Source organism: Rhinopithecus bieti, unplaced genomic scaffold, assembly GCF_001698545.2.
Source record: "Rhinopithecus bieti isolate Rb0 unplaced genomic scaffold, ASM169854v2 scaffold_9899, whole genome shotgun sequence".
Classification (NCBI taxonomy): domain Eukaryota; kingdom Metazoa; phylum Chordata; class Mammalia; order Primates; family Cercopithecidae; genus Rhinopithecus; species Rhinopithecus bieti.
Window position 1 is genome coordinate 1,519,264 of NW_016806979.1, and position 9,498 is coordinate 1,528,761.

Genomic DNA, 9,498 nt, shown 5'->3' on the forward strand with positions numbered 1-9,498 from the left:
TTTTTAGTAGCGGGGGTTTCACCATGTTGGCCAGGATGGTCTCAATCTCTTGACCTTGTGATCTGCCCGTCTCGGCCTCCCAAAGTGTTGGGATTACAGGTGTGAGCCACCGCGCCTACCTCCCCCTCTTTCTTTTCTTTCTTTCTTCCTTCCTTCCTTCCTTTCTCTTTCTCTCTTTCTCTCTTTCTTTCTTTTCTTTCTTTCTCTCTCTCTCTCTTTCTTTCTCTTTCTTTTCTTTCTTTCTCCTTCCTTTCTTCCTTCCTTTCATTCGTTTGTTCTTTCTTTTTTGAGACAGGGTCTTTCTCTGTTGCCCAGGCTTGAGTGCAGTGGTGTGATCACAGCTCACTGCAGCCTGGAACTCCGCAGTCCAAGTGGTCCTCCTGCATCAAGCCTCTGGAATAGTTGTGTCTACAGGTGCGCACCACCCTCAGTAATCAGATGCCCAACCCTCGGTAACAAAGTGAAAAAAGGCAGTCTTGGGGATGTGATCAGGTCCCACTGAAGCCACAGTCGACAGAACCTTTTTCAGAAGGTGGGAAGGAACCCAAGGAAGGGTCGCCCGCACCCAGAGTGGCTCAGTGGGGGAGGGGGAGTGGCCCAGCTGCTGTTGATCCTGAGTCTCTGATGTCTTCTTTGTCACTGCCTGGAGATTCAAAGTCCTCACGGAAGCATCGGATCCATGCCTGGCTGTTTTATTTTTTAAATTTTCTGTAGAGACGGGGTTTCACTATGTTGCCCAGGCTGGCTCCATCCTCGACCCCAAAGTGCTGGGATTACAGGCTGAGCCACTCCCCGGCGTTTATAACCAGCTCCTCTTAGGTGCCTGGCTACACCTGCTCCTGCTGCTGCTTTAGCAGTGCGTTGGCCCTCTACTGCTGTGTAACAAATTACTCCAAAACATAGGGGCTTACAGCAAGCAGCTATCATCTCTCACAGCAGCCGAGGCACAGGAAGCAACTCACCTGGGTGGTCTTCCACGAGGCTGCGTGCCGGGATAGAAAATCCACTCCCAAGCTTTTTCCCCTGGCTGTTGGCAGAGAGTGAGTTTCTCCCCATGTAGAGGAAGGGAAACGAGAGATGGCACGGGGTGGGGGGACAGAGAGGGAGAGAGAGGGAGAGAGAGGGAGGGAGAGGGAGAGAGAGGGAGAGGGAGAGGGAGAGGGAGGGGGGGCAGGGAGAGAGGTGGGGGAGAGAGGGAGAGAGAGAGAAGGAGAACCAGGACAGAAGCTGCTGTGTGCTATGTCTCTCTAAACTGGCCTCCTGGTGCCTCTGCCCTGCTCTACTGATTACAGACCCTCCCTTGGTGGGGTGTGGCTGACAGGAGGGCAGATGTGCAGGCCTGTGGGGCCATCTGGGAGGCTACCCACCCTGGATGGCTGCTGCTCTGCTGTGTGTGTGTGTGGGTGTGCACACGCACTCCGGCCTGTCTGTGTTTGTTTTAGTAGCTAGTCGGTGTTGTTATTAAGATGTCTCAAGTCCACTTGGAGCAGATTGAGGGTCACACTTAGAAAGCGGAATGTGGTTCCTCTGAATCCCTTCTTGGGAGGTCCCGAGCTCAGATGGCCTCTGCGGGTCCAGAGTAGACAAAGAATTCTTGTGGAAGCTGCCTTCAGATTTATTCTTGAACACACTCATATTTGCTGTGAATAACTCCCTTTTTTGTGATGCTCCCAGATCCTGCCTGTCCTGGCGATGTAGGCAAACGAATGAGCAGCATCCAAACTATCCCCATGAGCTGAGGTCACAGCCTCGTCAGGCCCCAGGAAGGGGCAGTGCCCCTACCCCACCTGGCCCCAGCCCCTGTAAGGCATGGAAGAGAGATGCAGGGCACAAGGCTAAGCAGTCCTGATACAGGTCCCAGACGGATGGGCGTCCCAGGCTTCAGACAAGTCACCTGTCAAGGACAGCATTAGTGATGTCCCAGCACCAGAGAGTGGCCCCAAGCTAAACCGAGGAGGGTCTGGGAGCCGGGGACATGGGTCTTCAGTGTGGGGAACTCATTACATCAGCCACTCGAGGGTCAGGAAATAATTTGTCACTCTCTGCCCCGCGTGGCCTCTGAGGAAATCAAACAAGCAGCGCTGCCCATTTTTAAAGATAAATTAATGCATCAATATAAAAAACGTCAGGCAGTGATGTGGAGGGGGTAGGCAGACAGGGCTGTGATTTATTGGCCCTTTAAGGAGTGTTTCTGGGGCCACTCTGGCTTCCTCCTGCCACCTGCAGGGTGCCCAGGGACCCCTCCACCGAGGTCATGAGCCACCCACCCCAACTGGGGGGCCCTGACCAGGCGACTCCTCGAGCTGGTGACTCAGAAACATCCAGTATTAACTGCACTGGGACAGAGAGACAGGGAAGGAGCCAGGGGCAGGAAGGAACAGTCCTGGCCCGGGAATAGGTCGTAGGCCTGTGCTGGGGCTGAGTGCTCCTGCGTCCTCACACTGAGGGGCTTCTCCGGGCCTAGCCGCAGTGAGGCTAATGGGGTCCCCAGGGGGCTATGGCTCCTGATTCCTTAGCACTAATAGGTGCCCCGCAGGCTCAGAGGGTCCCCCAGGGCTGTGCCCTCCCTTCCCGAGGGCACCTTGCCAGCATCCCCACCAACACCCAGGACCACCCGGTCCATGTTTGCCAGTTCGGAAGGTGAGAAATGGCACTTCCTGGCTGTGTGAATTTGCATGTCTTTGGTTTTCGGAGAGTGTGAGCTTCTTTCCATTTGTTTGGGGCCATTGTGAATGTCTGTTCAGTCTTTGCCTGTTTTCTATGGAAGGGTCCCCGTTTCCCTTGCGGACGGATGCAGCACTCTGGCAGCTGAACTGGTGGCGTTCAGCAGTGCTCATGTGTGCTTTAGCTGTGGTGCATGCGGGTGAGGAGGGCTGACGCTGGCCTGGAATCTTATGGGGCATCTGCAGCTGCAGCTTTGTTGTCAGAAAATGCTTAGAGAGGTCTCCTGGGAGCCAGGCAGGATGCGGCAGGAAACAGAGGGGCAGAAAGAGCTCAGGTCCACAGCAGCGGGAAGGGGGCGCCAGCTACCAGAACCCAAGCAGGAATTGGGCTTGAGGGGGATGAGGAGTGGGAGAGGGGACTGAACATTTAGACAGGGTTGTGGGGGCCCTCTGAGAAGACATGTGAGCAGAGATGTGTGGGAGGAGATGGGGGCGCCTAGAGCAAGAAGAAGAGCAGTCCTCAGAGGGATGGGCACACAGAGGCCCCGGGGGGAGCACAGCCTGGGTGCATTCCAGGAGCTGCAGGGAGGCCAGGTCAGTGACGTGGGGGCTGGGGCAGGGGGCCAGGCTAGCTGGGGGTCTGTGGGTTCCGGGAATGCTTTGGCTTCTGCTCTGAGTGCTGGGCGTGTAGGCTGTCAGTTCTCCAGGTGCAGGGCAGACAGGTGGTATGAGGCCCAGTTTGCCAGAGCATGGAGCTCCAAGCCTTGTGACCCACAGAGAGAGCCCTGGGTCCGCAGGCCAGAGTTTGCTCCTCTGCAGAGCTCCTGGTCGGCCCGCCTCTGCCCTTCTCTCCAGGACTTGGGGGTCCTGCTCTACAGCCAGGCGGCCCTTGGGGAGCAAAGGCCCGGGCCAGTGAGAATCTAACATATCCCCAAGCCCCCACAGCAACAAGGGTTGAGGGAGCAAAGGACGGTCGGGATGGTGGGAGGTGGCAGTGGCCTTGGTTGGGGCGGGGGCGTGCTGCTGACTTTAGTGCCCTCCCGTTACTACATAGGGGTAAAGTGCTTGCCAGCCCCCACCCGTGTCCCTCTGTAAAGTGCTCCTGGCATCAAGCTGGTCTCCCCGGAGGCTCAGCCTCCATTTTCTCCTCTGGGCAAGCGGAGTCCTGGGCCAGCGCCTGCTGTCCAGCCTCGCTGTGCCCCGCAGCCCATTCCCTTTCCTGGAGACCCTGAGAGGCCTGGAGGGCCCAGGCGTCGGGGTCGGGTCAGTAGGCTGCCCAGGTCAGCTGAGGCCCGGTCAGTGCGAGGGGTTTTGTCGGAACCAAGGCTGCGGCTACCTGAGGACTTTCTGCAGAGCTCCGCTCGGGCCACCTTGGGGGGCCGAGGCCAGGAGACCCGCAGGGCCCCCTAGCAGCGCCCTCTGCCCCCTTATCGACCTCTCCCAGACCAAGGTAGGGGACAGTGCCCGAGGGCAGCGGAGCCGGAAACGGGAGCGGGCACAACCCGGCCCCGGAACATCTCGGCGGCCCCGGGGCCTTTAGAGCCCGCGAGGGGCTGCCTCCTCGGGCGCGGTGGGGCCTGGGCTCTCAGCCTTGCCGCCGACCTCGGGAGAAGCCCCCCAGCCTCTCCACCCGGCAGCTGGAGGAGGCCCGTCCGGGCTTGGGGACAGCGCGATCGACCCGCCTGGGGCTAGGCCGAGGGCTGGGGGTCGCGGGCCGCGGGGGGCGCATGTACGAGACGCTTTTCCCGGCCCGCCGGGAGGCAGGACAGCGCCCCAACTCCACAAGCCGACGCTGCGTCCGCCCGCAGACCGCCGAGGAGGGCCGAGTGCGCACGCGCCTGACGCTGTCCCCCACCGCGCGCCCTGTGATTGGCCCGGGCGGCCGCGCTCTCGGCCAATGAGTGCGTGGCTTCTGGCTCGCCGCGGGCCTCTGGGGCGAGGGGCGGGGAGGGTCAGTCTCGGGCTGGGTCTCGGGGCTTGGGGAGGCCTGCGCCGGCCGCCTCCGGAGACGAGCCAGCGATCCCGTGATCCCGGGCCGGCCCCAGTTAGTGAGGGCCCTGCGCAGAAGCGGCCGCAGAAGAGACCGGAGCCGCTCCACCCTGGCCGGCCCTGCCCCTCGCAGGGCCTCCCCGTCGACCCGCCGGCCAGGCCCCCGCCCCTCTCCCTGCTCATCCTGCGGGGGTCAGAAACAATGCTTGACTGGGGAGGCGAGCCCGTGCCTGTGTCCCAGCCACTCGGAGGCGGAGGCGGAGATCGCGTTGAGCTCGGGAATGGTAGAGCCGTACAGTGAGCCGCTGGATTGCCCGGCGCTGCCACTTCCAGCGCTGGGCCATAGGCGAGACGCCTGTCTCGTAAACAAAACAACAGTGCTTAGGAAAGCCAAAACAAGGGCCGGGCGGCGGGTGGGCCTCAAGCCTGTAATCCCGCACTTTGGGGGAGCCGAGACGCGGATTCAAACGAGTCGGTCAGGGAGATCGCAGACCATCCTGGCTAACACGGTGAAACCGCCGTCCTTCTTACCAAAAATTATTGCAAAACTAGGCCCGGCCCGATGTGCGGCGCCTGCTTAGTCCCAGCTACTCCGCGAGGCTGAGGCAGGGAGATGCGCCGTAAACCCGGGAGGCCGGAGCTTGCCAGGGTGCAGCTGAGATCGCGCCAACTGCACTCCAGCCCTGGGAGACAGAGCGAGACTCCGGTCTCAAAAAAAAAAAAAAAAAAAAAAAAAAGAAGAGCAAACAAGTCTGTTGCCAAAAACGATCAACAAAAATTAGCAGTGGCCATCTCTAGGTGGTGGGGTTGGAGGTAAATAAAAAATATTTTGACTGGGCGCGGTGGCTCACAGCTGTAATCCCAGCACCCCAGGCAGGAGTTCGAAACCAGCCTGGCCAACATGGTGAAACCCCCGTCTCTACTGAAAATACACACACACACATACACACACACAAATTAGCCGGGCAGGCGTGGTGGTGCGCACCTGTAAGCTACTCAGGAGGCTGAGGCAGGAGAATCACTTGAGCCTGGGCAAGGCGGAGGTCGCAGTGAGCCGAGCTCTTGTCACTGCACTCCAGACTGGGTGACAGAATGAGACCCTGTCTCAAAAAAAAAAATTTTTTTTCCATCTCTGTAATTTGTTAATTATTTCAGTTAGTATATTGTTTGTATGAAAATATTGCTTTTGGGCTGGGCGATGTGGCTCACGCCTGTAATTCCAGCACTTTGGGAGGCCGAGGTGGGTGGACCACGAGGTCAGGGGATCGAGACCATGCTGGCTAACAGGGTGAAACCCCGCCTCTACTAAAAATACAAAAAATTAGCTGGGTGTGGTGGCAGGCGCCTGTAATCCCAGCTACTCGGGAGGCTGAGGCAGGAGAACTGCTTGAACCTGGGAGGCGGAGATTGCAGTGAGTCGAGATTGTGCCACTGCACTCCAGTCTGGGTGACAGTGTGAGACTCCGTCTCAAAAAAAAAAAAAAAAAAAAAAAATTGCTTTTTTAAAATGAAAGCTGTGTAACAAGAACGATAATAAAAACAGTAAGTGTTGGAGAGGATGTGGAGAAATTGGACCTCTCACACGATGCATGCGCTGTGAAAAACACTTTAGTGGTTCTCAAAGAGCGGAGGGTAGAATTACCCAGCAGTTCCACGCAGTCACACACCCAGAGAACTGGAGGCAGGAACACGAACAGTGTGCTCAACACGGGTTATTCCAAATGTTGACAACGATACTCACCACAGAGAAAAGGTGGAAAGAACCCATGTGTCCATCCATAAATGGAGTAACAAATGTGGTCCCTCCATACAGTGGACTATGATTTAACCTTAAAAAGGAAGGAAATTCCCACGCACACCACACACAGATGGCCTGAAAACATTATGCTAAGTGAGATGAGCCAGTCACAAAGGACAACTTCTGTCTGATTCCACTTATAAAACATCTAGAATAGGCAAGTACAGAAATAGAAAGTAGGTAAGGGGTTGCCAGGGGTTGGGGGGAGAGGGCAAGGCCAGGGGCTGGGGAGGGAGGGCAAGGCCAGTGGCTGGGAAAGGGCAGCAATGCTTCACCAGGTGTGTGCCTAACAGTTCTCAATCCCACTGGAAGAGCTGCGAGGGAAGGATGGCTCCTTCGGAATGGACACACAGAGGCGGCTCCAGTACAGAGAGGGCCCTGAAATGCTGTGCTCCTCCCAGGACGCACAACTCCAGGTGACGGGGATAACACGCGACACAGCTCCTGCATCGATGCTCCCCCAGCTCCTGCCATGATTCTCCCCAGTTCCTGCCTGGTTGCTCCCCTGGCTCCTGGCCGGGATGTTCCCCCAGGTCCTGGCCTGTTGCTCCTCAGCCCCTGCCTGGCTGCTCCCCCAGTTCCTGCCTAGGTTCTCCGCTATCTCCTGGCCTGATGCTCCCCAGTTCCTGCCTTTGTGCTCCCCCCGCCCCCCGAACCCAGAGCGCTCTTTCCCTCTGGCCAGGCCCCTTTCGGGGCTCAGGTGGGAACCGAGCTGGCTTTTTCCTCCCAACCGGAGCAGCTCCCTGTGGTTCCCAGGTTGCCTGCCCATCCAGCTGGGAACACCGGCCTTGCGGGGAGGGGCGGGGGCGCTCACCACGAGGCGGCCGCACAGGGTGCGAAGGGATCCCAAGGCCCACCCAGGAGGAGCTCCTGGCTTTCAGTTGCCGGCTGCGCGCGCTGCCCACGCGGCCACGCTTGAGGCCTGGCAGGCGGCCGCCATCCCGGTCACGGCCGCTGGAGGGCGCCCCCGCACCGCTCCTGCCTGCTGGTTCCCGCGGGAGGGCGCCTGTGGCGGGCGCCGGAGGTTGATCTCCCGGTTCACGCCAGGATTGCGAACCGGCGGCTAGAGCGGGAGGCCGCAGAGACGAGTGCAGATCGCGGTCCCGACCCACCTGGCAACGACTTCCTGTCTCGCGGCTGCGCTGCAGCTCTTCAGGTTGGGGTGAAAATGCAGAAACGGTCCCGTGGACTAAGTCACGGACGTTCGCTTCTCACAGGACGTTCGCTGCCTGCAGACAACCGAGCCACGCACGCCGAGGCCACCCCACCGCCCTGGGCCTGAACGCGCCGGCCCAGACCGGCAGCCCCCTCGGATCCTAACACCTCTGCACCGCAGCGCAGGTGTGGGGGTCCTCAGCCCGCGCCATCCAAGCAAGAACCAAGAGCGCGAGCGCCACGCCTTCCCCCACCCTCTGCCCTGCGCCCCTGGCTGGCGGTCCCTCCTGCAGCAGCTGGGCCTGGAATTCGGCCTGTGGAAGGGGCTGCACCCACGCAGGGCTCACGCCATGGATGTGGGCGCTGGGAGGGTCTCAGCCCTTTCCAGCCTTGGTCCCCGGCTGTTTCCTGGTGCTGCCCAAGAAGCAGGTCCCTCGGCCAAACCAGCCCGTCCTGGTGCCTCCCAGTGCCCTCAGCCTGTGGGCCTAGGGGCCAGAATGCTGGCGGATGGGCAGGCCCTGACCACGCTGTCCTCCCTGGGAGCTTGCTGGTGAGACGCTCATCTGCCTCAGGGGGCCCAATAATGGTCACCTGACATGAAGGGACAGAGGTGGTCTGTCCAGGGTGATGGTGACCACTGTCCTGGCATGTGACGGAGCCCAGGCCCTGGGCAAGCGCCATGCTGAGAGGGGCTGGCCGCCCGCTGCCGGTGGCCTCATTCAGGAAACCTCACTCCCCTGAGCAGCAGCTGGAGGAGAGGCAGTGGCACTGGGCCTCTGGGGGCGGATTAGAGGGGTGGCCCTGTGGCCTTGCTTGGGCAGGAGGGATGCTGCAGCAGCTGCTGGAGCTCCTGGGCAGGGGCTGTCCCTCGGTCAGCTGGGTCACAGAGCAGCCGGCGCCTGCGTCATTCTCAGCCTGCCCAAGGGGGAGGCTTCCGCTCCAGGTGGGTGACCCTGGGCCCTTGCTATTACCCCCACTGTGTTTCCTCTTTCCTCTCCGCCTCCTCCAGCCTCCCTGGGCAGCCTCCTCTCTTTCTCTGGTGGAGACTTCCAGCTTCCGGAGGCCTCCTTGTGAAAGCAATAAAATGCCTTTGAAAGGAGGCTGGGGTGTCTTGGGAGCTCCAGTGCCTCAAAGGGTCACAGGGCTGGGGGCTGAGAAGCCCAGAGGTGGCTGGGTAGGAGACACAGGCCTTGGCATGCTTTCAGGGGACACACAACAGGGACAGTCCCCACTGACTTTCCTCCCACTCCACCTCCACTAGCTCACCTCCCTCTTGTCAACACGGGGATCTCCTGCCCTGGAACATCCAGGGAAAGAGGTGCGTCTGAACCCCGACTGGGGAGACAGACGCCCTCAGGCTGTCCTCTTGGCTCCACTCCCCTCTTCCCTCCTGTTCACTGCTCCCAGCCACCCCGATGGGGCCTGTTTAATTGATTCAATTTGTTCAACAGTAAAAGCACTCCACAGATGTCAGCCTCCCAGCACCCGCCCCCGGGGAGCTGCAGACACCTGCCAAGGCTCTGGGTCTGGGAGTCCTTCCATGGCCACTAACACCAGGATTTGGGGGAGGCCTCTGGGTCTGGGAGCTCGCGCAGGTGCCCCCGCTCACCAGAGCAGTGCAGCCACTTCAGCCCAGGGACTGCTCTGTCAATGGCACCAGCGGCGTTCTGAACAGTGATCTGACGCAAATGTGTCATTCTGAAGGGTTTAATGTTTTTAGACTCCCAGGTCTGGGAGGATGACCTTGGAGATGACCCCCGTTTTGGTCAAGCTGCCATCCCAGGCCCAGGCCACTGTCAGGGTCCCACCTTCTTCATCAACCCGGGCTTGGGGGATTTTCCAGGTAATAAGTGGGAGGTGGACTGGGGGCTCCCAGGGTCCTGATCCTGTCCC

The 9,498-nt window shown here is 59.7% G+C and overlaps 1 pseudogene; it reads left to right on the forward strand.

The window, feature by feature from the left end:
- Nucleotides 1-368: 368 nt before the first annotated feature.
- On the forward strand, nt 369-8,628 carry LOC108534126 (proline-rich protein 2-like; annotated as a pseudogene).
- Nucleotides 8,629-9,498: the final 870 nt, after the last annotated feature.